The 27,669-nt window shown below is 48.6% G+C and overlaps 1 pseudogene; it reads left to right on the top strand.

Moving 5' to 3' along the window:
- Positions 1–3,485: 3,485 nt before the first annotated feature.
- LOC121833182 lies at positions 3,486–7,129 on the top strand (annotated as a pseudogene).
- The last annotated feature ends 20,540 nt before the right edge of the window (positions 7,130–27,669 follow it).

The raw sequence follows: 27,669 nt of genomic DNA, 5'->3' as shown, positions 1-27,669 counted from the left end.
CATACCATGTTATATTGTATGCGTTAACGGAGTAAACAAGTTTACCGCAGAGGCCGATGTATACCCCATGCGCCCATTTTAAGTGCGAGCGTAGGAGTAGCTGCAAGAGCGAGCACCAAGTTTTCAGCTTTGGACTCATCGTTTTCAGTTGCACTGGAATTCTTGTTTTGGAGAGCATGCTTGTGTGTGTAACTTGTGCGTTGTTGAATATACTGCGTCCAGTCCGTGGCGGTATTGAGATGAAAGAATGAACCAATAAACTCTCATCACTTAAATGTTGTGCGTGTTAAAAAAAGCGCAATCCAAACATGTACAAGTCGAAGTATTAGGCGGAAAGAAGAGTGTGGTGCGCTGTGTGGTGTTAACTCTCACCTGGTTCGTATATGTTTCGCATTGTCTTTACTTTGTTCCTTGTAAAAAGCCAAGGGGCTCAACTTCACGCTTTGCTTATTATGCTGCATGTGTTTCTTCTCTGTTTAGGTTACTCTCTTGAAGGGCATGCAACCGGGACAGAGGAGATGAAGAAACCCGGTGAGCATAAACACGGTCATAAGAAGCGCTCTGACGTATCATGATAAATACGGGTATAGAAGTCAGAATTGGTGTGTTTTCCCGTATTTTACAAGTGCATACTATATATATATATATATATATATATACAACACGGGCACTTCACACCATCGTACGTGGTCTCCGAGGAGGATATAAACGGATATGTGCAGATGAATGAACCGTACTTAAACCAATGAATCAAAGAATCAAAGTTTTCAGGAACCTGAAAACTTCGATTCTTTGATTCATTGGATTAAGTACGGTTCATTCACCTGTTCACATTCGTTTATATATATATATATATATATATATATATATATATATATATATATATATATAATCATTGAGCGGTCCGGTTTTTAAAATATTCAAGCACCTTTTGCAAAATACGTGCACTACCTTTATACGCACCTGCTGCTTAAGAAAAACATATCGCGGCGATTCTCGAGCGTTTTACCGAAACATACGATTTTCTTTTCCCCGAACACCCACTACTTTCACACCGTTCAGCTCCGCTCTGAGCGTGGTCTTCTTGCCTTGACCATGTGGTGCGCCGTATCCTAATCCTGGGAAATTGTGGAAATATGTTTATCTTATTTACCTTAGGGTGTGCACTACGGCAGCTTGCAGCAACGTTTAAATACGAAAAGCGCCCCTGACAATATTTCACCGCACAAAAAATGAGATTGTTGGCTTTTTTACTCATATGTCATTTTTCGGCCTAATTTGAAGAATATTCTTATCGGTTGGGTCACTATAAATCTCTATTTGGTTAGTTCGGTTTAACAGTCATTATCATTCTAGAATAGGCATGCGAAGGGTATTTGAGGGTTTTGTACTTAAGGCGTCAGTCTGTCTTGACAAGCAAAACGAAATATTTTAAGTAAGATTGTGTTAGTCAGAAGACTTATATAAAGGGTATATAAGTGGCGGTGATAATATCTTTTCTTTTTTTTGTTTGTTTCAGATGAGTACGTTTTCGAAGATCGGTACCAAAGAATAGCGCTTATACCATTGCATCAACGCAGCGGTGTCGTGAATTCACCGAACTAACTCACGAGCATTCAAAGAAACAATGTAATCTCTGTCGCCTCTTTTACAGTAAAATGAAGAAATTAATTGTTGCGGTGATTATCATCCTTCTGCTCGGACTGCTGGTGGCGGCAATTTACTCCGCATCCCAAAGTAAGTAGAAAAGTAAAGCTGCATTTTTTTTTTCGTCTTCTAGAGCTTGTAAGTAGGAAAATTCTGCAAAAAATCTGCTTTCGGGGGCAAAAGCTGGCGGGGAACGGGAGCGCAAGTCGGAATTACTGGTTGCGCCTCCCGAGACTCACATTTGGAGAATGTTCTTCCTTTCCTGCTCGCAGTTATGTCTTTTTCACTAGATTCCATTTGACACGCACGAGACAACCGGGACCGGCGCAAAGTGCCGCTTTGGAGCCGTCATACCGCTCGTCTGCCTCAGCCACCGGGTGTATCTCGAAACAACCCATTCTGATTTGAACAGTACACGTTTAAACCCATTCGCAAAATGCCCTTCGAGCTTTAAGCTTTCGCGTTTCAACTCTTTCTCATTTATACCCGTCTCATTTCAACCCATTCTCAATTGAACCATTCTCGTTTCAACCCATTCGCAAAAAGCTCTTCGCGTTTTAACCTTTCGCATTTCGACCCCTTCTCATTGGAACCCGTTTCATTTGAACCCGTTCTCATTTGAACTTTGTATTTCAAACCAATCGCCTAACGCTCCTTGCGCTTTACCCTTTTCTTATTTATGCCCTTCTCGGTTGAACCCACTCTGATTTAAATCCTTATTGTTTAATTAAACTCCGTCTCAAAACATGTACTTGGGGTTTCAACCCGTTTCGTTGCGTGTCATGCTTTACAGAGTGTTCTTGGAATTTCATTTAGTATCGCTCTTTCTGTGCTAATAAATTAATAAAAATATTGGAAATGTTGGCACTGTTAATAACAGTGCCGGCTGCTCTATAGCAATTCTTATTTGATAAAAAAAATACTTAGATCTAAAAAAAAAAACAGACGAAAATCCCGCCAGAGTGTTCATTGTACATATTACAATACAAACATGTTCCTTCGATATATTCTCGTGGTCTACCTGTGCAAGTGTGCACCGATGCCAAAACTTAATGTCAGGTTCCACACCAAGGCTAACTGGCGATCGCTTACCACATCCCATCACATCACCGCATCACAAAGCAGCAGCCGCGGTGGGTCTCTCGCCCTACTGGGCACCTCGTCGCTCACAAAGCGCCGCCGCAACCACTCAAGAGCACCACCAGCAGGGAGCGGCCAACGATCTTGTGCCCACACGCATGGATCATTTTAACCCTTTCGCTTTGGATCTATTGCATTCGAAATATGTTCACAGAATTGTTCTGTTTTTCATTCCTTCCCGCTATAAGCGATTCGCAAAGCATTACGCCATTCAAATCGCATGACTAATCGTTAGGCTGCTGAACAGCTCTTCTCGAGACGCATAGTACAAAACGTATTTTGCCGCAGAATCAGTCACCACACCTCAATGCGATCCCATCGTCGGTAAATCTTTATTCTGGGGCTTTGTTCCCACAAGCATTATCAACGCAGGTGATTGGTCAAACTATTTAAGATTACCGCAGCAACACAACACAGACCATTTAAAGGCCAGAAAATGTCTTCGTCTCCAGAAAGTCACAAAGGAAGAACCCACCATTGGCAAAGTAACCCTGCGGCGTTTTCTTGTTTTTTTTTTTTTTTCGATATGTGCGGGTGCGATGCTGCGTGCCTTGAGGGCTTTCTTACAGGGCACAAATTGTTTCTTCATTTCAGTACATCAGGAGCGCCCTCCCGATGTACTGCAGTGGAACTGCCGCTCGCTCCGTCTAAATGCGACGGAGCTCCCCGAGCTCTTCCGCTTAACCGGGAGGCCGGCGATGCAGCTTCTGCAGGAAACACAGGGGATGAGTCAGAACATCTCGGGTTTCAACGGATACTTCCAACCAACAATAGAGCACGAGTCGAGGAGCAGATCCAGTGTCAGCGCTCGGAATATCGAGGCGCAAGCTGCGGTGTTTGTGCGCAAGGACATCCCGCAGGCGCCGATTGACACGGCGGAGTACTGCGACCCGTTTCAGGAAGTTGTAGCGGTCCGCTGCACACTTGGCCGTCGCCGGGTGATCCTCATGTCCTACTACGCGAAACCTGAGTCGAGCTGTTCCCGACATAGTCACGCTGACTGCGCCAGGTTCCAGTGGCTGGCAGACCTCCGGCAACGATACCAGGGGGACCGCCTGCTTGTAGGGGGCGATTTCAACGCTCACCACCCACACTGGGGCCGCTCTAAGGCAAACGTCAGGGGCACGCGACTTCAAGAGGCGGCGGAGATGGCACACCTGATTTTGGCCAACGACCTGGCCTATCCGACGCGCCATGCGCTGCATGAGGTCAGCAAGACACTATCTTGGACCTTACGTGGGCGGACTCAGACCTTGTGACCGACTGGAGGTGTGGATCGCAACCTATGGGATCTGACCATTACCCCATTTGGCTGGAACTCTCGACTGGCGGCAAGGCCGGGCGTACGCGCTCAACCCAGACCATTGATTAGGAGGCCTTCCGAAAAGCGGTTCCTGTGACTGCAGTTCCTGTGACGCGGTTCCTGTGACTGCAGGACTACTGAGAGCAGCGCAAATGGCCACGCGACACCTTGACGTGGGTGTGGGCAATCCGGTACCTGACAAACACCTGATTAACCTATGGGAGGAACGTGCGCGGCTCCACAATATCTACGTGACCAACGGCAAACGTTTCAAAGACGGTGTGCGGTTACGGAACAAGACGGCACAGGCACGTAGATACGCCAAGCGCCTGGCTCGATCGAGGTGGTTCGAACATTGTGCAAGCTTTGACGAGCGTACGGGTGCCGGCAAGCTTTGGTACACCCACAGGTCCTTGATCGGCAAGACCAAGACGCCCAACACGGCACGTAACATCCAGTTTGCGACCGATCAGACGTCACAGCAGTTTGAGGAGACGGCCGCCAAGGCCTCCTTCCCACAACCTGCCATCCACCCTGACCCAAGCCTGTACAAACTGCAAACTCCGGGTGACAGCAAATGCGACGTCCCGTTCACGATGCAAGAATTAAGCCTAGCCCTGGACTCGATCAACGAAGGCAGCGCACCGGGTAAGGACGGGATCACATAGCGCATGCTGCGCAATTTGAATGAGCCGGAAAGGCGAAAACTCTTAGAAGAACTTAACGACGTCTGGGCGTCGGGAGAACTGCCGTCCGAATGGAAGCACTCGGTGGTGCACCCCATCCTGAAGCCGGGGAAAAGGCCGGATTGCATCCAAAACCTGCGTCCTATTTCACTCATGTCTACGCTGTGCAAGCACGTCAAGCGGCTGGTGCTGACTCAACTTACTTACATCTTAGAGGAAGCTGGGGACTTCCCTCGCTACGACGCTAGGCAGATTCGGTTCCGCCCCGGCCAGAGCACCCACGACAGCCTACACCTACTCAGGAGCTTTGTGGGCAAAAGAAGGCGGTGCACCAACAAGGTACCGGAACTCTTGGTGGCGGTCAACCTCAAGAAAGCCTTTGACACCGTTGACCATCCGGCGGTGATCGAGGCACTCGAAGAGAGCGGCGCGAGCACCCGCACCGTTAACATCGTTAGGAGTTTCCTCAGGAATTGCAACCTCGAGATCAGCTCGGGCGCCAAGCAACCTCGCACTTTCCGCAACGTCCGTGGAGTGCCTCAAGGAGCCATACTCTCGCCTCCCCTTTTTAACTTGGTGATGAGAAAGATAACGAAAGCATTGCGCGCCGTCCCCCACCTTCAACACACAACGTATGCAGACGACCTCACCCTTTGGGTGGACCCTCGGAACACAAAGCTTGACACCCAGGAAACGCTAGCCACCATGCAGACGGCCTTGGACGCACTCGACCAGTGCCTGCAGACCACAGGCATGCAGCCGGCCCTCCCCGGATAAGACGGCGTTCTCGATCGTCGGAGGCCTCGAGCACTCCAGAGGTCAGATACACCCAACCCTGGGCGGTCAGCCCATTCAGCGCTCTTCTGAGCGCTGGATTCGGGTACTGGAGGTCCCGCTGCACGAGACAGGTGGCGCAGAGGAATGGATGAAGCAACTAAAACAAGCATGGCGACGGCAACTCCACCAGATCAAAATAATAGGCAACCGCTTCGGTGGCGCAGGCATGCAAACCATCCGCTTGCTAACTCAGGCAGTCCTCACATCGAAAGCCTGTTACGGGGCTACGAGCTTCGACCTGACCAAGGCACAGCACAAGCAGCTGGAAGTCTTGCATCGAGAATGCCTGCGTGCCATTACAGGCCTTCCAAGACACACCAGAACGGAAGAGCAGTACCGATACTCGGACCTTCCTACTTTGCAAGGCATTATCGAGACCCGCGTAGCTGGCCATCATGGGCGCCGAACCTTGACTAGGGCCGGTCAGTGTCTCCTTGGACTACAGGGTTGGCGGCCATTCGTGGCAGATAACCCGCCTTTGAGAAGCATTCCACCCTGGGAAGACGTTATGGTGAGGCAACCGAAACCGCTCACTCGCAAGGAGAAGCCTGGAGAACACCCTGAAGCAAGGGCCGCACTTGCAGCGCGTACGGACTTCGTGGCGCACGCGGTCTTCACAAAGGCCGTGTGGTGTGAAGAAACAAAACGGGCCACCCTAGCGCATGCGACCGGTCGGAACTGCTCCGCTCAAACTCTACAATATGACAGGAAGCACAGCACGAGTCGTCTCGAACTTGATGCCATACACCTAGCGCCCTCTCGCGTACAATAACTTTGCGACCGAGCAGACGTTCTTAATCGTATAACAATCTTTACGGAATGCAGGGAGGCCCTCACACGCCTAGCAAAGACCCCTCGCGAAGGCACGCTCTGCCATCGGATCAAGAGCCTGTGCTCCGATTTGTTAACGGCTAAAGATATCGAAGTACGAGTGGATTGTCCCGGGACACGCAGGCGCGTCGGTAACGAGGCCGCTCACACGTGGGCGAGCAAACACAGGGAAGACCGCTCCAACCTGAGAATCTCAGTCCAGCTCGCATTGCCGGACCCAAAAGCCCTCGAACGGAAAGCTGTGGCCCGCCAAAAAGATCGCCGTCGGCTGCGTGAACAGACACCTTACAACCCCGCACCGTTACCCAAGGGACTGCCTAGGGGGGCACAAGTGCTGGTACACAAAGCCCGTACCGGCGATGCGATCACAGAGGATGTGCTAGCCAGATGGCGAGACCACAAGCCACAGAGGGGCCGCCCACCAGATTAGACGCCGGAGAACGAGGAAGTGTCGGGATCAAGAGCGCCGGTAACTTGCACCACGTGCTCTGCCGGCGTTCTTCCCACTATTCAGCACCTCTTATGGGACTGCACCGGCTTACAGGAAAAAAGAGCCGAGTACCTAAACCCAAGCATCCAAAATCTGCAGGACTGGGTCACCCCAAGAAACGACGCTCATACTAAAGAGACACTACTCTCGTTATGGAAGTTTGCACGTTTGACAGGCGTCGACCGCAGAATGTGATCTTGTGCTTTTCTAGCCCCCCTCCCCACTGAACCCATAGCGCTATCCCTTCTACAAAAAAGAATATCATCATCATATCAGTCGTGAATAATTATATGCAAATTACGCTCTCCTGGTATGCTCTGTGAGGATATTAAATCACTCACAACCGGTGTCGGAGTGGTAGTACGGATTTACGATCACTTTATATTTGCCTATGTGTCAGCCGTCATGCCGTGGATTGGCATGCACTCTAGATGTCATTCCCCAAGAAGCATTTCAAGGCGCAATAAAGCTTCAGGTGCCTGGACTTCATAATGTCATTGGTTCCTTTATTTAGGTTTCCCGTGAGTGCATGCTGAAATTACTACTTTTCTCTAGCCTGATCATGTGCACGGTTAAAATGAGAAAAGTCGTTTTGTGAATGGTTAAAACTAGAAAGTATGTTTTTAGTAAGTTTGAAGTGAGAAAGTTTAAAATGAAAAGAAATGTCTTTTTGAGAACGGTCAAAACCAAAAAGTTTGAAAGGAGAAAGGTTAAAATTAGAAAAGTCGTTTTGAAAATGGTCAAAACCCAAAAGTTTGTTTTGAGAACGGTTTAAGTGAGAAAGGGAAAAAAGCGAAAGTTGTTTTGCGCTGGGTTGAAATGAGAAGGTGAAAACGAGATGGTGGAAATGCGAACGGGTTCAAATGAGAACCACCACAGCCACCATGATGCGTGACGCAGCTTCCACACTATAGATGCCATTTCGCGGCACGTTTCGCAGTGTCCCAGTTATAATAATTATAATAATCATAATCACAATATTATTATTATTTCATTTACCACTCAAAATACGGGCGTTACTGGGTCCGTCAAGGCCTTTTATGGCTTGTGGGACTGGGACCTGGGAAAGTTTCCAGTGGAGTAGCAACATAGAAGCCTCGGGGAACATGCTTAAATTTTCATTCCCATACCCTCCCACCCCCCCCCCCCCCCCCACACACACACACACAGACACCCGTTCACAAATTGGAAACTATAAATTAGAAAATATTCATAACTGTATATAATAATATATATATATATATATATATATATATATATATATATATATATATATATATATCATAAAACACACTCGAACACAGAAAGAAAACTACGGTGAGTCCGACATAAGTGAACGGAGCCATTTTCTTAACTTCTGTCTTGGAATCAAGCGAGAAACCTGAGTCAGGAAGACTATTAAGAACATCTCGCACATGATAAGCTCGTGTTTTCCTCCCGTACATAGTGAAATAAGGCGGCATTTCCAAACGCTCGGCTTGCCTGAGAGAGCGGGATTGCTTTTTTGGAAGCCTAACGTTACCAATCCTAAGATATAAAAGTGTCACAGTTTGCTTGAACAGTGAATACAAATCAGGCATTTCCAGGTCACAAAAAATGTTCGTACTTTCTAAAAAAACAAAACAAAAAACATCTAAGCAACACTTTTCAAAATTAATTTTTAAACACTATTCACTTTAGAGTGCCACTGCCCCGAACAATTTGCAAATATAGTCACCCCGTACCTCAGAACACTGGATGCTAGGGCTTGAACAAGCATTTCTTTAACATAAGAGGGCGAAAAAGTCTTTATATGGTACAATGAAAAGCTAGATTTTGCAACACATGGCATATGTTACCCAAGTGCTTGTTCTCTGAATATCCGATTCGAAAATGGTGCCCATGCATTTAGTCTTGTCAAAACACTCAACTGGAATACAGTTGGAACCTACACAGTCTGCAAAGACTGTGTAGGTTCCATGCAAAGAAAAAGGCTTGTTTATAAACCCTTGCTTTAATGGATTTCGAAAACTGATGAGTTTCCGCTAGATTAACTTTTAAGTGATTGGAGGCATACCAGTCTATAGCTTCACTAGCACTTGATTAGAATATATTTAGTGCGCTGTCAAATATGATGCGCCGAGAAATCTGTAAAGTATCTTCAATCGATAGGTAACGCGAGCATTGAGAAATGGCAGAGGGAATATTATTGGTATAAATGTCCAAAATACAAAGGCGATGACACGGAGCCTCGAAGGACACCCGCTGGAAGATAACAAGGGGTGCTCGATTGTAGACCTACTGGCACTCGCTCCGATCGACCAGATTAAATGCCCGAGAGCAATTCAAGAAAGGCCTGCGGAAGCTGTACTTAAACAGTTTACTCAACAGACTATTATGATTCACCGTTTCAAAAGCCTTGAAAACGTCTAAAGAAAGGGCACAAGACAACGTATTATCATGAAACGCAGAGTGCAAATAATTGGGAAAATCATCTAAGAGCAGTTGCGTCCCCATTCCCGGAACCAAATCGTACTGCGAATCATAAAAATGGGTAACTGTCCAGAAAACTAGTCATAATGTGGAAAATATGTTCTTCTAAAAGGTGTCCCAAAACTGGTAATATGAATATAGGGCGATAATTTTCCCTTCCTGTCGATTTGCCGCCTTTAAAACCGGCCTTGCCATTACAATGGCAGTTTTGAGCTCTTCAGGAACTGATTGCTACCAAATAATATTCTTCAACATAAAAAGTGGAAGCCGTTTACAAATCCCTGTAACGCCGAATTGGAGCGCAGCTCTTGAGGAGGAGGAGTGAAGGGTACTGAGGGTAGACCCCTCCCCCTTCTCCTCCTCCTCCCCTCATTCTTTAATATGCTCCGGGGGGGGTGTCACGTGACTTCGGGGAGGGGGTCACGTGACCTCGGGGAGGCGTGACCTGGGGGTGACCTCAAGGCCACGTGACCCCAAAGGTGACCCCCACGTGACCTTGGGGTCACGTGACCTGGAGGGGTCACGTGACCTCGGGGGGTCACGTGACCTCAGAGGGGTCACGTGACCTGGAAGTCACGTGGGGTCACGTGACCTTGAGATGACCTTGGAAGGGGTCACGTGACATTGGGGAGGCGACCACGTGACCTCGGGGGTCACGTGACCTCAGAGGGGTCACGTGACCTTCAAAGGGTCACGTGGGGTCATCTTGGGGTCACATGACCTTGAGATGACCTTGGAAGGGGTCACGTGACCTCGAGGGGTCACGTGACCTTCAGGGGGTCACGTGGGGTCACGTGACCTTGAGATGACCTTGGGAGGGGTCACGTGACCTTGGGGGTCACGTGACCTTGGGATGACCTTGGTTACGCCGACGGCGACGGCGACGCCGACGCCGACGGCGACGCCGCTCAAGCCGGGAACGGGCCCCTAAGAGCTGCGCTCTAAAAAGAATCACGTATTTTAAGGAGTTAAAGCTCCTTTGAAGGAAACAGACTGTCGCTGCGTCAGCCCCAGGGGACCTAGAACATTTCACGCTGAATAAAATCGACCGCAAACCTTCCTCGTACATGTCACACAAGAAATCCGACGCACAATTGGCCTTATTCAAGGTCACCTCCTCGACGGGCAAACTTACTGATTGCTCAGATGAAGTTGCAAAAAAGCGGTTAAAGTTTTCTACAGCAGCTGAAATATCTCCGAAATATTTAACTATCACGTCATCGAGAGAGCGCTGCCATTGATATCCTCAAAGCCCATATATATCGACTAGGTTTTTGCAATAATAAAACGACTTTCCGAGAACTTTTCCTGAAAATAAATTTGTTTGGCAAACCGAACAAGGGCATTTCCCCTTTTTCTAGCCGCACGAAACTCGGCTTGTAGTTTAGCAATTTTATGTGCTCGCTTACACCAGGTCTACAAATTTCTTTTATCTGAGATCTCAGCCAAAATGTGAGAGCACCACGAAAGCTGCTCTGGCCTTCGATAATTAACCACGACTGTGCGCTGTGCCTTCGCCATAAATGAGTCGTGAACAAGGATGAATTTGGAATGATCAGAATATGAAACAGATTGAAGAAAAGAGGCTCAATTATAGGACTATACTAGGCGATCGAGTATTTTTTTATCTGTAATTTGAATGTTTTTTTCCATCATTGGAAACAACTGCTGGGCATTAGGCCATATCATCTGGCAACCAAGAAAACTGTGGTCATACAATTTTGTAAGATTACAGCTGACTTTACCTTTACGCCTAGCATTCAAACTAGAATGTTATCGATACAGGACTACACGAGCCTACTGGCCATCAATTCCTCTCAAGTCGGAACGCTGATGGTACTTTAATTACATACGCTAGCGAGAATGTTTAAGTAATCACATACCTCAGACTTGTCATATTTCAAGAGATCGATATTCATGTCTCCCTCCTACTATGGGGAAAAAAAGTTGACTACAAATTTCGGAAAGGGTGTCCTTAAGTTCTTAAATAAATTTCCTTATACTTTTGGAGGGTGGTCTATAGCAAGCTAGGAGACCAAGAGAGTGGTTAGAACTCTCAATTTTTAACGAAATACATTCAGCGTGATTAAATAATAATCTTGGCTTGAAACTAACCATTCATTTCTTACGTAAATCACGACCCCCCTTCCAATTGACAGCTGACGAGAAAACCAAAAGAAATTATACCCTTACAGATTAAAAAGATTCCGCATAGCTTCTGGGACGTACGATTCCCTTAAAACATACACGTCAATACGAGCGGAGACCAACACTCTAAAGTGTTCCCAGTGTTTTTTCAAACTTCTAATAGTAATGTGAAGAACGGTAAATGACTTGAAGGGTATTGTGAGCAGCTGCTCAAACTCATCGAAATTCTCACACTTGAAGAAAGAGACTACCACGATAATAAAACATGGTTTTTCAAGATCCTTGACACTGTTGATACGCACAATGTCCATATTCTCGGACTCTCTTGCATAACTATTTCTCGACTTAACCCAAAGAAACTTAACTTAACTTTCTCGACTTAACAAAACAAACAAATTCATAGTCTTGACTCTCACCCTCGCCTTCCAGCAAAGCTCTCTGCAAACTCGGGAGAGGTGTTCATGAAAGAAAACGCCGGAAAGTACATCCGAAAGCGGGAATTCCCGGAGTCGATTGGGGCGATTCATTTACCTATCACTGGCACAGCTCGACGGCAACCTTACAAGGATAGGTGCAATGGCTCCCTTCCTAGTGTGCAGGCGGTAGAGTTCAGTTACGTCAGATTGTTGGGGAGGGGGGGGGGGGAGGGGGGAGCTCCATATTGGAGGCTATCTGGTTCAAAAGCTGACCGAGATTTTCATTTTGACTATCTGGCATACCATGTTTTGTATAGTAGTTCTGTTTCCTAGCGTCTGTATATCACTTAGGTCGCCAGGCAGCTGCTGAATGGTGTGAGACTGCTCCGCAACAATGCTCTGAATTTCCAACAGTTCCCCCTCAAGACGGCCGGTCTTTTCGTCATTACTCTTTTTCGACTCCAAAACTGCTTCGTACTGGGCAGAACAAGATTGAGCTGATGCTTGGAGCTCGCTGACTTGAAACTTTAGGCCTTCCATAACGGGTTTAAAGGCAAGCAATTCCTCGACCTTAGCCGGCAAAGGAAGCAACGTGTCAACACATGACTTAATCGACAACAACATATCAAGCTTTCAGTTCATCTCGTCGAGAGTCGTCGAAAGGCCAGCCCGACCCTGTGAATCCCTCTGACTATATCCGTGAGCCAAGCGAAAGTCCTTGCGTCGGAAGGTTTTACACTTCCAAGTCTCGCGTTCCGAAGGACCTATAGTTTTGAACGCATTCTCCGCCACCCCAGCACATGATCTCAAAACAAAATAATGAGCAGTTTATTTAGCGGACTCGAGCGCCACTCAAGGCATCGCACGCGTTTCAATGTCTTCTGGGAAGGTAAAAAAAGGTGTTTAGCTACTCGAACTACGTCGTAAGAGGTCACTGTTATTCGGTTACAAACTGAATTGTCACAATTTTCTACATCAAGGGTGATCATTAAAAGTTGCCCAAACACCGTGTTAAGATTACCAGAGCAAGCGCACCAGCCGCTGCAGCATAACAAAAACAAAACGTAACGAGAAAAGTGACTATGCAAACACTGTCCTAATTTGCCATGAAAGATGGGGTCTCCGTCCAAGACGAAAATAAAACGAAGTGGAAAACGGTAGCGAGCAACGGGGAAAAAACAAAGACGTTAGCAGACGATACAAAGATACAAATCACCCAGCAAAAAAAACTCCTTCAACGACAAAGATCGCTGCGCAAGTGGTGGTCGCCGTAGGTGTTGAGTGAACAACAAACTAAACGGAAGCACTGCGAAACTAAACGAAAAAGAGCGTCACTTTTGTATTTTGCGAGGTGAATCTTCTATGGGCGTACGTCGCTGGGCCGAGTGTTCATCCCAACGTAGCCTAGGGCAGGTTGCTCCAAGCCCGCTCACCTCATTTGAAGTTCTGCCGGCGATAGCCAGTTGAGTCGAGCGAGCTCAACCCGAACGAGAGAATCACACAGGACACCCGATCTGTCAGGCAGAATCTGTCTCGAATCCTTTTTTCTCGTGCTCCCTCTTTTTTTCTTTTTCTTTTATTTCCCAGGGCGCACAGTCGTGCCATCAACTTCGATTGGACGAGGAAGTAGAAGAATTTGAAAACACTACATTCTTCCTTCCTTAAAAAAAAAGAAAAACTGGATAATTTTACGCTTTTAACAATTCGCGTGATACGAAATGACGCGATTTCTCTATTTCACTTATTTCCTCTCTTTCATGAGAAAAAAAAAGGAATTAACAAGATTGTCTTTGCTCATCGCCGCGGAAAAGAAAAAGAAAACTTATACCAAGGTAAATGAAAAAAGATATGTTCATAACAAAAAAAATGTTCATTACAAAAGCTGCACGGACACTATAGTCGGCATATGTCTCTCTTCAAAGTTTTCCATCGATATCACTATATGGTCATTTTGAATAGAAGACAGCCGTAGCACCAATGAGCTGCACATAGTCTTTGAGGTACACCGGAGGTCGGATCTGGCGGACTGGTCGACCTTGACTCTCTGTTAGAGCTGCAGCTGGATCACTCGAAGTAGCTGGAGCACCTACTACAAGTGGAGCACTCACATCACCTATGCTATCACTGCACTCACTCGTGCTGCCTTCGAGGGGTTGCATTGATGATGCTATGCCGCTGGAGGGTGCTTTGGGGTGGGACAGAGCTGAATCACCAGAAACAGCCGGTGACGAGTACTGCCCCGGATCTGGAAGAGCCGAACCCGGGCCCTGGGCGCAGGCTTGTCCAGGATCCAAAACAGATACAGGCGTGGAGGCGTTAGGTGATGGTTCTGTCACCGGACCAGGCACTGGAGTGATGTCGGGGGATGGTGGCTCCTCAACCAGTACAGGATCATGAAGTAAGTCCCTTTGTGGTGGTTGTGTCACCACTGGAATGAAACTTGCATTTGACGTAGATGAGTTATAAAAGTGCATCGGCTGGGTGATTGGGGAAAAATCGTCATCATCCCAGTCAAAACCGAAGTCGTCATTGTGTCCTTGCTGAATGTTCACGGATGCCTTCGTCAACTTCGCAGCATTCCATCTGCGACCATCAGAAAACTCGTAAGTGGCTGGACCGATCTGGGCTTTGATGACTTGAGGTTCTGAATATCTGCTTGTCAACTTATATCGGTGTCGAGGCTGGAAAACCCGAACAGCTTGTCCCGGCTGAAACTGAGGTCGTTTTACAGCTCGACGACGGTCGGAGTACAACTTCATCTTATCTTGATAGTGGTGGACCTTAGCCGATAGCTGTTCCCGTTCTGAAGGAAGGGTTACTGGAGCTTGTCGTGTAGGCAAGCCCTGTACATCCAGCCTTGAACGATGAATTCGTCCATGAAGTAGTAGCGAAGGTGGTTGACCTGTTGCTGGGTGGCACGTCCTACGGTAGGCTTCCAGGTGGTCGCGGACAGCGTCGGGAAGCGGGCGGCCTTGGACCACAGCTAACTGGAGCCAAGATTTTAGGACTCGGTTAAACCTTTCTACTTGACCGTTGGCCTGAGGGTGGTACAAGGATGTTTGGATATGCTTAATGCCATGTAAGCGGAGATACTCTTGAAACTCATGAGAAAGGAATTGAACTCCGTTGTCGGAGACAATCTGTAACGGCAGTCCCTCACGGCAAAAGACATCCTTAAGAAAGTTGATGACTGTTGTCGTTGTGACAGAAGGTACAGCTCGAACCTCTGGCCACTTCGAGTGGTAATCGATTAATACAATGAAAAACCGTTGACTAGGAGGTGCACGCTCCACAGGTCCAACAATATCAAGTCCGAGTTTCTCCCAAGGCTGCTTGGGAAACTGGACGGGTTGTAACGGTGCAGGCGCTGCTTTTACAGTGTTGTCAGTGGAGTGGCAGACAGTGCAGTTCTCTTCTTTAACCTTAATGTTCTGATTCATCAGAGGCCACCAATATTGGTCTCGGGTGGCGCTGATGGTTCTGGAAATCCCCTGGTGTGTTTCATGTGCGATTTCAATTACTTGATCGCGTAACCTCTCCGGAACAACAATCTTCTCTCCTTTGAAGAGGATTCCCTCGTGCAGTGACAACTGGTCGCGGATGTTAAAATAGGGCTTCAACTCCGGTGTGATGTCAGATGGCCAGGATGAGATCGTATACCTGACCACGCTGGGCAAAACCAAGTCATTGGCCGTAGCCTCTTGGAGGTCAGTGTTGGACAGGGGGGTCACTATAAGAGACACGACATCTTCTTGAAACGCAGTGCCGTTCTCTGTGTCAGATACAGGTAGACGAGAAAAAGCATCGGCTGCAACGTTAGTGGAGCCTTTCTTGTACTCAATCCTGAAATTATAGTTTAGGAGTCTCGATGTCCAACGAGTGATGCGTAGAGGTCGGACACCTGAACCTCGGTTTGACAACAAGGTGACAAGGGCTTGATGATCTGTCTGTACGGTGAAGTGACGTCCCCACAAAAAAATATGCCACTTTTCGCACGCCCAAAGCACGGCGAGGGCTTCCTTCTCTCCCGTTGAATACCTTCTTTCGGCGTCTGTAAGTGAACGCGACGCGAAAGCGACTGGACAAAGCTTGTTGCCGTGCTGCTGTTGGAGGACGGCTCCCAAACCGTAGTTGGACGCGTCTGTTGCCACGACGATGGGCAACGTCGGGTAAAACATGGAAAGAATAGGCGCGTGCTGCAAGCACGTCTTTACTTTTTGGAAGCTGGCCTCAGCCTCTGGGGACCAGACGAAGCGAATTCCTTTACGGAGCAACCGGCGCAACGGTTCAACCACAGTGGAACAATGACGTATAAATTTACTATAATACTCGACAAGCCCCAGGAAAGCCTTGAGCTTTGCTGGATCGGACGGCGTCTCACAGTTCAGGACTGCATCCACCTTAGATGAGAGGGGTGCTAAGCCTCTCGTGGAAAGATGATGGCCCAAGAAAGCAAGTTCCGTAACGTTGAAAACACATTTCTTGTTCAGTTTCATTCCCGCCTGGGAAATGCACGTAAGTACGTGGCGCAGATTATCGTCGTGTTCTTGCTGAGACGCTCCATACACAATGACATCGTCTAAGTAAAATTGTACTCCCTTACAGTCCTTCAGCAGCTTGTGCATCAATTTCTGAAAAGCAGCGGGCGCGGACGCCAGTCCAAAACAAACCCTTTTAAACCGGAAAAGCCCTTCGTGAGTTACAAACGCAGTCAGGTCGCGACTAGCAGTGTCGAGTCGAACCTGGTGATAGGCGGATGCAAGGTCCAACTTCGAGAAATGTGCGGCTTCTCGCAAGGAGCTCAAAAGTTCATCAATATGTGGCAGAGGAAAAGAATCTATAACAGCAGCTTGGTTGGGAGCGCGCAAGTCCACACAGATCCGGATACTACCATCCGGCTTCTTTACTATAACAACGGGGGACACCCATTCTGACGCGTCGATGCGCTCGATTACGCCTTGGCGCTCGAGCTTAAAAATCTCTTGAGAGACGGCATCTCGCAGCGTGAACGGAATTCGGCGAAGCTTAGATTGTACAGGCGGCACGCTGTGCCGCACCTTGACTGAGTGGGTGTAATTTTTTACCAACCCCAACTCGGGACCGAACAAAGACTCAAAATCTTGAAACCCCGGGGGTAGCTTCGACGTGTCACGCAGAGGGACACCAGCGGGACTTGCGTCGGAATGTGCCTTTGGGCACTGAGATGCTGAAGTACTGGAGTTGCGTTCATAATGGCTCACTTGTATAGGGTAAGTTGAGCTCGACGGGAAGCAAACCGGCCTGGCTGACGATAGGTAGCCAGGGTTCCCGACAGCCTGTTGACCCGTTGCATCACCTGCCGATGACGGACGTGGGTGGGGAACGTTGGTACCCGACGAGGGAATCCCGAACAGATCCTGAACACTTGACTGCTGGCGGCGCGACGATGCTGTGAACGGGCCGCGCCGCTGGGCGTCAACGGGTCTCACATCTCGCTGAACAGGTCGCCCCTTGTCAGCTGCATCAACATGTGCACATTCATTTTCGGCACCCGACAAAGTAATCTTGAGCTCTCTCACAGCGTCGATACCAAGCAAGGAACGTCCGCTTGAAATGACGTAAAACTCGAGGGGTGCATATCTGTCCTTGAAAACCGTCTGACCGAAAAAACACCCCAAGACAGGGATTGTCCCTTGCATGTAATGCACAAGTCTCTTGGGTGGCGTATGCAGCCGGGTCTTGCAATCAGGGTCAAGTTCACGAAAAATCTTCTCGTTTAGCATGGAGACATGAGAACCAGTGTCAATGAGTAGGCGTAAGGGAAGTCCATTTACCTTAACGTCCGCGATGAAAGCATTCATGCGGGATCGATCGAAGGTTCTTTGTTCCGTGGTTGATACAGGAACGGCGTTGTCCACGGCTGTTATGCTGTACTGGTAATCGTACAGGGGGTCGTAGTCCTCCTCTGCAAGGACCTCGACCGGACTGTTCGGCGACGCTCGACTGCTGTACTGTCGCGCCGCGTTGCGACCTCTTGCCCGGGATGGAAATGCAGCCGGGCGTTGATCTCGCGGGAAGGACGTTGGAGGAGATTGACGACTCCGGCAGACAACGGCGAAGTGCCCCATCTTGGTGCAGCGAAAACACTGCGAATGTAGCGCTGGGCATACCTCCCTGGGATGGTAGCGCCGGCCGCAGAACCAGCAGTTGTCGCCGCCACTTTCCCACTCCCTGAGACGATAGGGAGGAGGTTCTCGTTGCGGTGGTTCACTCATTCGAACTGGGGCGCGTGGTACATGACTGGCCGTCAATGGCCTCCGGGACATCCCAGGAGCAACCGCCGGGGATGGCCAAGAGAATCGAGGCGGGTAGGTGTGATGGCCATCTTGCCGAGGCTTTCGTGGGCTGGTACTGCTCGAGGGACCTGGAACCTCGATGTACTCGACAGGCACGTTCGTCGTTGGGGTAGCAGGCATTAGCCGTTGGTTAAACTCGCCAGAAACCCGCGCCAGCTGTTCAAACTCCCTTGCTAGCTGAACTGCGCGCTCGAGAGTTGGCACGTCGGTGCCCACACACCCACGGAGGATGCGATCTTGCACTCGCTTCGACTGGAGTCCTTCCAAAAACGTTTCACAAAGGTGCTCATCAAGAGTGTTGCCGTACCCGCAGAACGAACCTTGATGGCGCAGGGCCGCAAGGAATTCCAAGACCGTCTCGCCGGGCAATTGAACTCGCGCGCGCAACTTCTTCCGCTCCAACACAATGCACCCCGAAAACTCGAAGTGTTTCTCTAACGCGCTCAGAAATGCGTCGAATTCATTTACGCCTTCAGCAACCGGCTCAGCATCAAGACGAAAAGCGGTCACAATCCGCTGACCCTCGACGCCTAGCAACGAAAACAGAATGTGCTTCTTGCGCTTCGGCGCAACATCGTCTAACCCAGAAGCGCCAAGAAACGACAGGAATGCTTGCTTCCAAGACGGCCAAGCCTGCAACGGCAAACCAGGGACAGCAAGGAAAGGCGCAGGAGGGGGAAGCGCCGCCGTAGCCATAACGACGACAGTTCAATGAAAGCCTAAAGTGCTTACAGGAACGGGCCACTACCCAGAAGACGGAACAAGACTTGGAACTGTATCGAATTAAGCATGTATCCCATCCTCGTCGCCATTTTGTATTTTGCGAGGTGAATCTTCTATGGGCGTACGTCGCTGGGCCGCGTGTTCATCCCAACGTAGCCTACGGCAGGTTGCTCCAAGCCCGCTCACCTCATTTGAAGTTCTGCCGGCGATAGCCAGTTGAGTCGAGCGAGCTCAACCCGAACGAGAGAATCACACAGGACACCCGATCTGTCAGGCAGAATCTGTCTCGAATCCTTTTTTCTCGTGCTCCCTCTTTTTTTCTTTTTCTTTTATTTCCCAGGGCGCACAGTCGTGCCATCAATTTCGATTGGACGAGGAAGTAGAAGAATTTGAAAACACTACAGTCACTTTTTTTTCAGCTGCTTGTTACACGTCTGTTTATTTGCATTCGCGTCGCGTCGTTTGTTAGAACTAAAGACAAAACAGGAAAAAGGAATAACGTCGTGCAGCTCACACTGCCCGCTAATTAAGAGTTGCACGCTGATATTTGGTACGTGCAAGCAGTTTATTACAGTTTTTGCTTTTGTATTTCGTTTCCCAGTTACTTTGGACGGTTTTTTGCTTGCTCGCTTGACGAAGAAGTTGAAAAGTACATTCAATCCTGTTGCCGTACTTTGCCAGGCAATCTTTTCGCACCGTGCCTTGGTTACAAGTGTCGATCAGTGACCTCAGATACGCCTTCAGCTGAACTCTTGACTGGTGCAATACATCCGTCAAATGTGTGTCGAAGGCACGGCTAATATTGCCGGCTAGGTGACGAGCTAAGGGTCTCATTTTCACGCACGAATATTTTTTTTCCTGAACATAATGTCTTTCGACGTATTCGTGTGTTTCTAATTGCCGTTGGACTTGACAAGCATCATGACAGATCTGACTGATGCCCATCCGGCTACATAGGACTGGGTGTTCAGTTGTGCATCTGTTCTGTCGTCCGTGAAGTTCTTCGCGCTCTCCATGGAGTTCTCATAATCGTCTGTTAAGGCCTCAGTCGCGATTTTGAAGCCAAACTTGAATGGCTCTTCCAGTTGAATTTGAACGCCGCAGTAATTTAATTAGTCACGTTTGTTCGGTCTTCGGGAAGCGGAAGAAGGATTTTCCAGGACATCGCAAAAACATGTTCCTGCAGTGGTAGGCAGCACATGGCCTGCCTTCCATCTCCAAGTACGCGCAGGTGTATGCTCGAAGGAGGCCGGTTGATCAACAAACGATGACCCATAGCAGACTTGCCCGCGTACATAAATAAAATCCGTATAGAGATGCGTAACGAGCTTGCTCATTTTAATATATATAATAAATACAAAAAGTCGCATAGGAAAATTTCCTATTAGAAACTTTATCGAAGGCGAAAATAGGAGGTTGTTGCAAACGACAGTGGAAGAAAACAACAAAAAGTGAAACCTGCTTACAACTCCCTGTAACGCCGAATTAGAGCGCAGCTCTTGAGGAGGAGGAGGGAAGGGCACTGGGGGGGGGGGGGTTAAACTAACCAGGGGGTGGTCACGTGACCTTGGGGGGTCACGTGACCTTGGGGGTACCGTGACCCCAAATGCCGATGATGTCATCACTGAGGTCACTGATGACGTCATCATTGGCGATCACGATGCGGGTACCGATGACGTCATTAGTGACGTCACTGATGACTTCACCAGTGATGATGACGATGACGATGCGAATGTCGGTGACGTCATCAGTGACGTCGCTGATGACGTCATCAGTGATGATGACGATGACGATGCGGATGTCGGTAACGTCATCAGTGATGATGACGATGACGATGCGGATGCCGGTGACGTCATCAGTGATGATTACGGTGACGATGCGGATGCCGGTGACGTCATCAGTGACGATGACGATGACGATGTGGATGCCGGTGACGACATCAGTGACGCCAGTGATGACGTCATCAGTGATGATGACGATGACGATGCGGATGTCGGTAACGTCATCAGTGATGATGACGATGACGATGCGGATGCCGGTGACGTCATCAGTGATCATGACGATGACGATGTGGATGCCGGTGACGTCATCAGTGATGATGACGATGACGATGTGGATGCCGGTGACGTCATCAGTGACGATGACGTCATTTGGGGTCACGCGACATCGGCGGGGGTCACGTGACCTCAGGGGAGTCACGTGACTTCGGGGGGTCACGTGACCTCGGGGGGTCACGTGCCCCCCACGAGGTCACGTGACCCCGGTGGGGGGCTCGTCACGTGACCCCGGTGGGGGGCTCGCGCGGTGCATTATGGGACATTTCCCATGATGCACCGGGGTCACGTGACCTCGGGGGGTCACGTGCCCCCACGAGGTCACGTGACCCCGGTGGGGGGCTCGCGCGGTGCATTATGGGACATTTCCCATTATGCACCGCGCGGTTACGCCGACGGCGACGCCGACGCCAACGGCGACGCCGACCAAGCCGGAAACGGGCGCCTAAGAGCTGCGCTCTAAAAAGCTGCAGACGGCCCTCTAAATGTTCCCGCACAGCGTAACAGACTAATCGGCCGTAATAAGCGACAAAACAAGGAAAAAAAACGAAGCCAAACAAGGAACAGCAAAATACGGAATGGGTTGAACTTCAAGGAAACAAAAGAAAAACAAAAACAAAAGCAAAGAAAGAACAAGAAAACAAACACAAAAAAAAACATAAAAGCGGGAGAAAGAAAGAACCTGGCTGCGTAGTTTCACCTGTCTTAAAAAAAAAAAAAAGTAAGTAGACTGAAGATTGGAAGGAGTTGATTTTCGCTCCAACGCTTGCCGGCTTTTATCGTAGAAGACGACGAAGACGTTGGTCGTACTGGTGCTAACAATCGAAATCTGTGCATCGTATATAACGCGATCGAAATCGCATTTATTTTCACTACGACGCACTCCTCTTTTGTTCTTTTGCACGTGCGAGAAGTTTGCTTTTTTGTAACTCCACATTTATTAACTTCAGTAATATTGTCAGACCTGCGTATGCACAATCGACTTCCAGAACATCGCAGTAACGTACGCTGTTCAAAATTGCATTTTCGCTTCTTAACCTGAAGACGACTTAAACGGGATTATGCAGCTCGCTTATTGGACAAAACTGTTATAAGGAACACATTCACGGGAAATCGGAATTACAAAAAAACAAAAAAACGGATTGATTGATTAGAACCGTAAGTTGAAACGTAGCTATGTTCTGCAATTTTTGTACGTTGCCCTTTTTTAAAATAGCGCAAAGGTACATTCGTGTTTGGTCTGGCCTACATAAGTTCTGACAGGGTGTTCTTTTTTATTTTTGTTTATTCAGGGCACCATTAATATTACTATCTAAAACTCTAACATCGCTCACAAGCGAAAACAATGCCCTTCACTGATGAGGTGGCAGCTATTTTTAACATTCAAAGCAACGAATACTCTTGACACTTTTTTTTTGTCATTTCGCACGAAGATGGGCAAAACTAATGTGTTCTGGAGAAGTCGTCGGCTCGCGGAAAATCGGAGTTCGCGAGGGGCGCTGCGATCCCTTTTCGCCCGCGCTCTATGGGAGTGACCAGCATTGGCTTAGATGGTATTTGTTATCGCATAGTCAACTAGTTTGCCCCGAATGGGATGTCGGTGCCATACTCGAAGAGAGAAACTATTCCCAGGATAACGTCCCTTGCACAGCCTTGCAGAGCGACAAACCTCACGGTGGACGTATAACCGTGGACCTCGACGCTAGCAGTGTGTAGCTTCCTTAAAGAAAACCACGAGTAGGGAGCTAGCGTTCCGAATCCCGAGCGCCACGAGCGCGGGCACTCCGAATTTTTATCTGGTCGGCGACCACAAGCGTCAGACCATGTAGCTTTAATAAACAAATTATACGTGGTGACTCGGACAAAGCCGCTTCACCCTCAAAGCAACATCATGGCTTACAGCGAAGACTACCTCAAACATATCATAGGTGCACCTACGTCTGTCAAAATATTGGACCGCCGATTCTGAGGTACGGTTCGCCCAGATTAAAAGCCAATCCTCCACGTATCGGATAACCTCGCAAATCCGCATGTTCCCCCATGTGGTTGCCGTGCTCCCACTTGACATTGAGACAGAAGTACGTGAATTGATCCTCTTTCCGCTACACACGGATTCTTGCACCAGCTTAAAAACGGAACTGGGTAAACGCACATCAGAGTCCGAACAGCGCCGACTGCAACAACTTCTTACTAGCGAAGAGCTCGTTGACCGTAAACGTTCGCACCTGCTCCGACGCCTCCAGTAACTTCTTGGCGAGAGGGCCTCGTCATTCGACACTTCGCTGTTGAAAGAGTTTTTCCTCCAGCGGGAGATGCGCTAAAACAAGTGCCTCTCTCGACTGGTGTGATGAGGTGTCCTCCCGCGCATCTTATTTGAGCTCCATCCCACGGCGTCGTCACTTTTCGCAGGCGGAAAGAGAGTTTCCCACTAAAGGCTGAGTAGTAGGGCTCCTGTGTCCCCCAGTGTCGATCAGACGTGGCCCTGGAAATAAAAACGCTTAGGTTGTTGGGCAATTTTGCAGGAGCGCCGTTGCGATGCGTGGTGTCGGAAGAATGGGAGCACTCCGGCCATTCTTGGTGACTCTTTACTTTGGTCGTCTACAGCAACGCACTCTCCTGGCGTCGCCGTGCTTAGTTTTCCCGACTACATTAAGGGTACAGGTTGTCCCGCCAAGAGCGGCTTGAATGCCAAAGCGCTTGCGAGACGAAGGCGGACAGGAACCTCATGATAGAGTTGGCACCACGAAGAGGGGTCTTCTTTGGTACTCCTCGATGCCCCTTGGTCGATTCCGAAGTCGGGGTGGCGGTTCGCTTGGCGCAAAACCTGGCAGGCCCTTTTGTAGGTATTGGCGCCTCTGGTACATGTGCTTGACCCCCTTCCCGAATTGATAACACTGCGGTCGTCGGTCGGCCGTGTGCCACACTTCCGTCTTCCTAGGCGCCGGTTGTTAGCTGTGGACGTTCTGGTGCTGCCTTCCCCGATGTCGGAAAGTGAGCGGCGCTGATAGGTCACGTCGCCGCGGTATCGAATGCTACCGGGGAGCTAGAGTCGGTCTCCCGGCTACTGCGGCGTAGTTCAGGGTGTGCTATTTGGTTGCGGTTATGCTGGCACGAGCCTCCTGTCGGAATGCCCGTTGAACTTTCTCATGGACAACTTCGGTAAATCGACAGCGAAGCCGGCTGGATTTCAGCTGGCAGGAGCTTCCTGAGCTCTTACCGGATAATGTCGCCAATGACCTCGTGTATTTCCGTGCTGTTACGACTGGAGGACAAGAGGGCAGTGATGCCGGAAAGTCGTAGGGACTGAGAGACCAGTGCTTGAAAGGTACGTTCGACCTTTGTGGCATCAGTTATGAATCCTCAGAAGGTTCTAGGTGTAGCTTGCAGAAGTCCTCCAAATATGTTTTCCTTCAGTCCCAGCATCAGGACCCGCAACGCGTTCACTTCAGAAGCATTTCGGTCAGCGCAGTGTCTCAGGCAGAGAAAGACTTTGAGTAAGTTTATGACGCTCTGTTTCGGGCCTTCGCTTCTTGCTTTCAGATATTATTAGGACTGCTGTCGTCGCTGCTGGCTGGCTAATGAGCGTCGAACGTTGGCGTGGAAGTATTCCAAAGGCGAAATCGACACTTCGTGGTTTTCGTACCAGGTGCCTGCCGTGCCTTCCAGAAATAAGTAAACGTTCCGTAGGCTTTGCTCAGGCCCATATTGAATGAACTGGACAACGCGCGAATACTTGCTGAACTAGTCGTTCGCATATTTCTGATGGTAGCATTGTAAAGTCGCCGGCGTCCGTGGCGGGACCTGCACGCAGATGATGAAAGTCGGTTGTGCTTCGTCTTGCCGCGACGTGGTGCTCATCACGGATAAAAACCCGTTTTTCCTTCGACAGCAGATGGATTAATTCCGGGGGCAGGCATTTGATACGGCTGCAAGACTGGGTTTCAGGTTCGTCGAAGGTGATAAGGTTTCCGGTACTTAAAATGATAGAGCCCAAAATAACTTTTGAGATGTGTGTTTCACGGGCATGGATCGTGGTATCCCGACCTCCACCAAAGCATCATAAATGACGATTGATGAGGGGACGAAGGACTGCAGAAACTAAAGGTTTAATTGGGCGAGCTTCAACCCAAGCCGAAATTGAAAAAGGCTAGCGTCGCAGAGTCGATGGCAGCGTGTCAGCCAGGGTGGAGCGTTAGGGTGGACTACTCCGGCTCGCCACGCCGACTTCGATGTGCAGCCGCGTGGGTTGTTGGAACATTCGGCGCAGAACGTTTCTTACCTCAATCCGACGACAAGGTTCTTGATCTTACGAGACGTCTAATTTTAAAGAATAAGTAAGAGAAACGTCCGTACCCAGGAATCGTACCTGTGGCATCGGAGCGAAAGCCAAGCATGGCAACCACTCAGTCAGGCACGCGCTCCCTCGGTGACGCGCGTGGCAATATTAATGCTGACGTCGTTACCGCAGAAAACCGCGTATGCTTTGCTTATTAAACATAACAATACTGCTTTGATAAAGAAATAACAAACTGCATCAATGTTACCATTCGGGGTCGGTGCACGATAGCACAAACCTTACGAGTTTTACGAAGACACAATACCTGATAATTCTGAGTCGTACAAATGCAATCGTGTAATGTATTCAATAAGAAAATCTCTCGTCAGGATGGCCACACCACCACCCCGTTTTGAATTGCAATTTAGGTAAAACAAAAATCAATACGAAGGTAATCTAAATACGTTACACTCTACCGTACACCAGGTTTCTGTAAACAGCATAACGTCTAAAAAACACTAATTTGTTCAAAAAAGTACCTCACCCCCAGCGGCTTTGTTTTTATAGAACTGAACGCACAATTAAAGCGTGTTATACATGAAGTAGCCGCTTTACCGAGCTACGCATTTAACTCCTGTTGAAGCACAAACGATTTATTCGTGTTTGAAATAGACAAAATTAAAGATAAGGTCATGGCAGGCTACTCTGACCAACGATAAAGTTTTGTGGGCGTCGAACAGAAGGAGACGAAAGCGAACTGAAAACACCACAAAGAAAAGAAGAAAAAAAAGGACTGCGAACATAAACGTAAGCGCCTGCGCAAAGCGAGTCTTGAAAGCTGCAACGCGCGCTTAGGAAAAGTAAGGAGTCATTCCGGCTGGCGCTCTCTTATCCCGAAATCTTTTTCTGGCGTCTTACCTTCATGAAACTGCATTTCGCCCCGTCATGTGTCACAAACAGAGCACCACTGCGCTTCGACTCATTTTAGAGGGTAAAAAAAACAAGATGACTTGACCGCCCCTCAGCACTCGTCCTCTATACTTCGTCTCACCATACGATGTACTAAAGGCAAAAGCTACGGACCGCCAGATCCAGTCATGAGTTACTTAATCGCGCGGTATTTCGCTTCGATGCACGTATCGGTACCCGCGTCTCGTATCACTGATGGATATGGGCGGACAGTGGTTCGAATCAAATAGCACTGTGTGACTCATCAGTTTAACATTAAAGAAAAAAAGCCACAATTAAAAAAAAATTGTGCGTCTACTTTCACGCACAACACTCGGAGAGCCAATCACCGCAACTTACGGACGCAGCTCAGCGAATAACAATGCCGAAACATATGTTCACACGAGGAAACGCACTCTGAGTTGTGACATTAAGCAATGCAAAACTTGCATTGCATTGCTTAGAATAACAACTCAGAGTGCGTTTTTTGGTCTAAACATATGTTTCGGCATTGTCATTCGCTGAGCTGCCTCCGTAACTTGCGGTGATTGGCTGTCCGAGTGTTGGGGGCGGAGGGGGGGGGGGGGGTGCGGGAAAGCAGACGCACGGGCTTTTTTTTAGAGTGCGCGATATACTTGCGCTTTACAGTGTCGAAGCTATAGAAATGATGCCGCGCTCTTTGGTTCGGAGCATTATTTGTCTACCCCTGATCAATGTTAGGCACGTTATAGATTAGCGTGGAACGTGATTGGACCTGGCGGCCCGTGGCTTTGGCCTTTAGTCCATCGTAGGATGAGACAAAGTATAGCTTCAAAGTCGGCAAGCGAGAAGCTCAATGCGTATCGAGATGTGACGTCAAGGGGTCCTGTACTACCAATGGTACTGTAGTTCCCAGAATTGCTGCTTTGTGGCGACGACGCGTGAAAATCTCGCCCATTAGTACTATCCATAGAGTTATTACAAGAAACGCTAGAGGCTCAGCTGGCGCTAGTGTGCTGTTGCATATTGAAGCAGACAGCATGCAGTTAGAAATTGACTTCCGGTAATGCATTTCTATGGCAAAAGCGAGTGCATTTTCTCTCAGCGCTCGATTATAAGAGCAAATATCACGAATGATTTGGTACGTACTAGGCACATTGGAACATTTCTCAGTCACGCAGACGAAATAATTGGTCAGTTACAGCATTTTTATTTGAAATTCGCGGCATTAAAAACGGTGTTAAAACCGCTTCGCACGTGTATTTATGTGTATGTCGGACACAGTTAGCGCGAACACGGCGTCGACGCTTTGAACGACATGTGGAAAACCAAGAGAGACGGCAAGAACTACGCAGTAACTCTGGGTAAGTTACTCCTTGTGCTT

The sequence above is a fragment of the Ixodes scapularis genome, unplaced genomic scaffold (assembly GCF_016920785.2).
Source record: "Ixodes scapularis isolate PalLabHiFi unplaced genomic scaffold, ASM1692078v2 PGA_scaffold7__128_contigs__length_106722199, whole genome shotgun sequence".
Taxonomy (NCBI): Eukaryota; Metazoa; Arthropoda; class Arachnida; order Ixodida; family Ixodidae; genus Ixodes; species Ixodes scapularis.
This window is presented reverse-complemented; position numbering and strand designations above follow the sequence as displayed.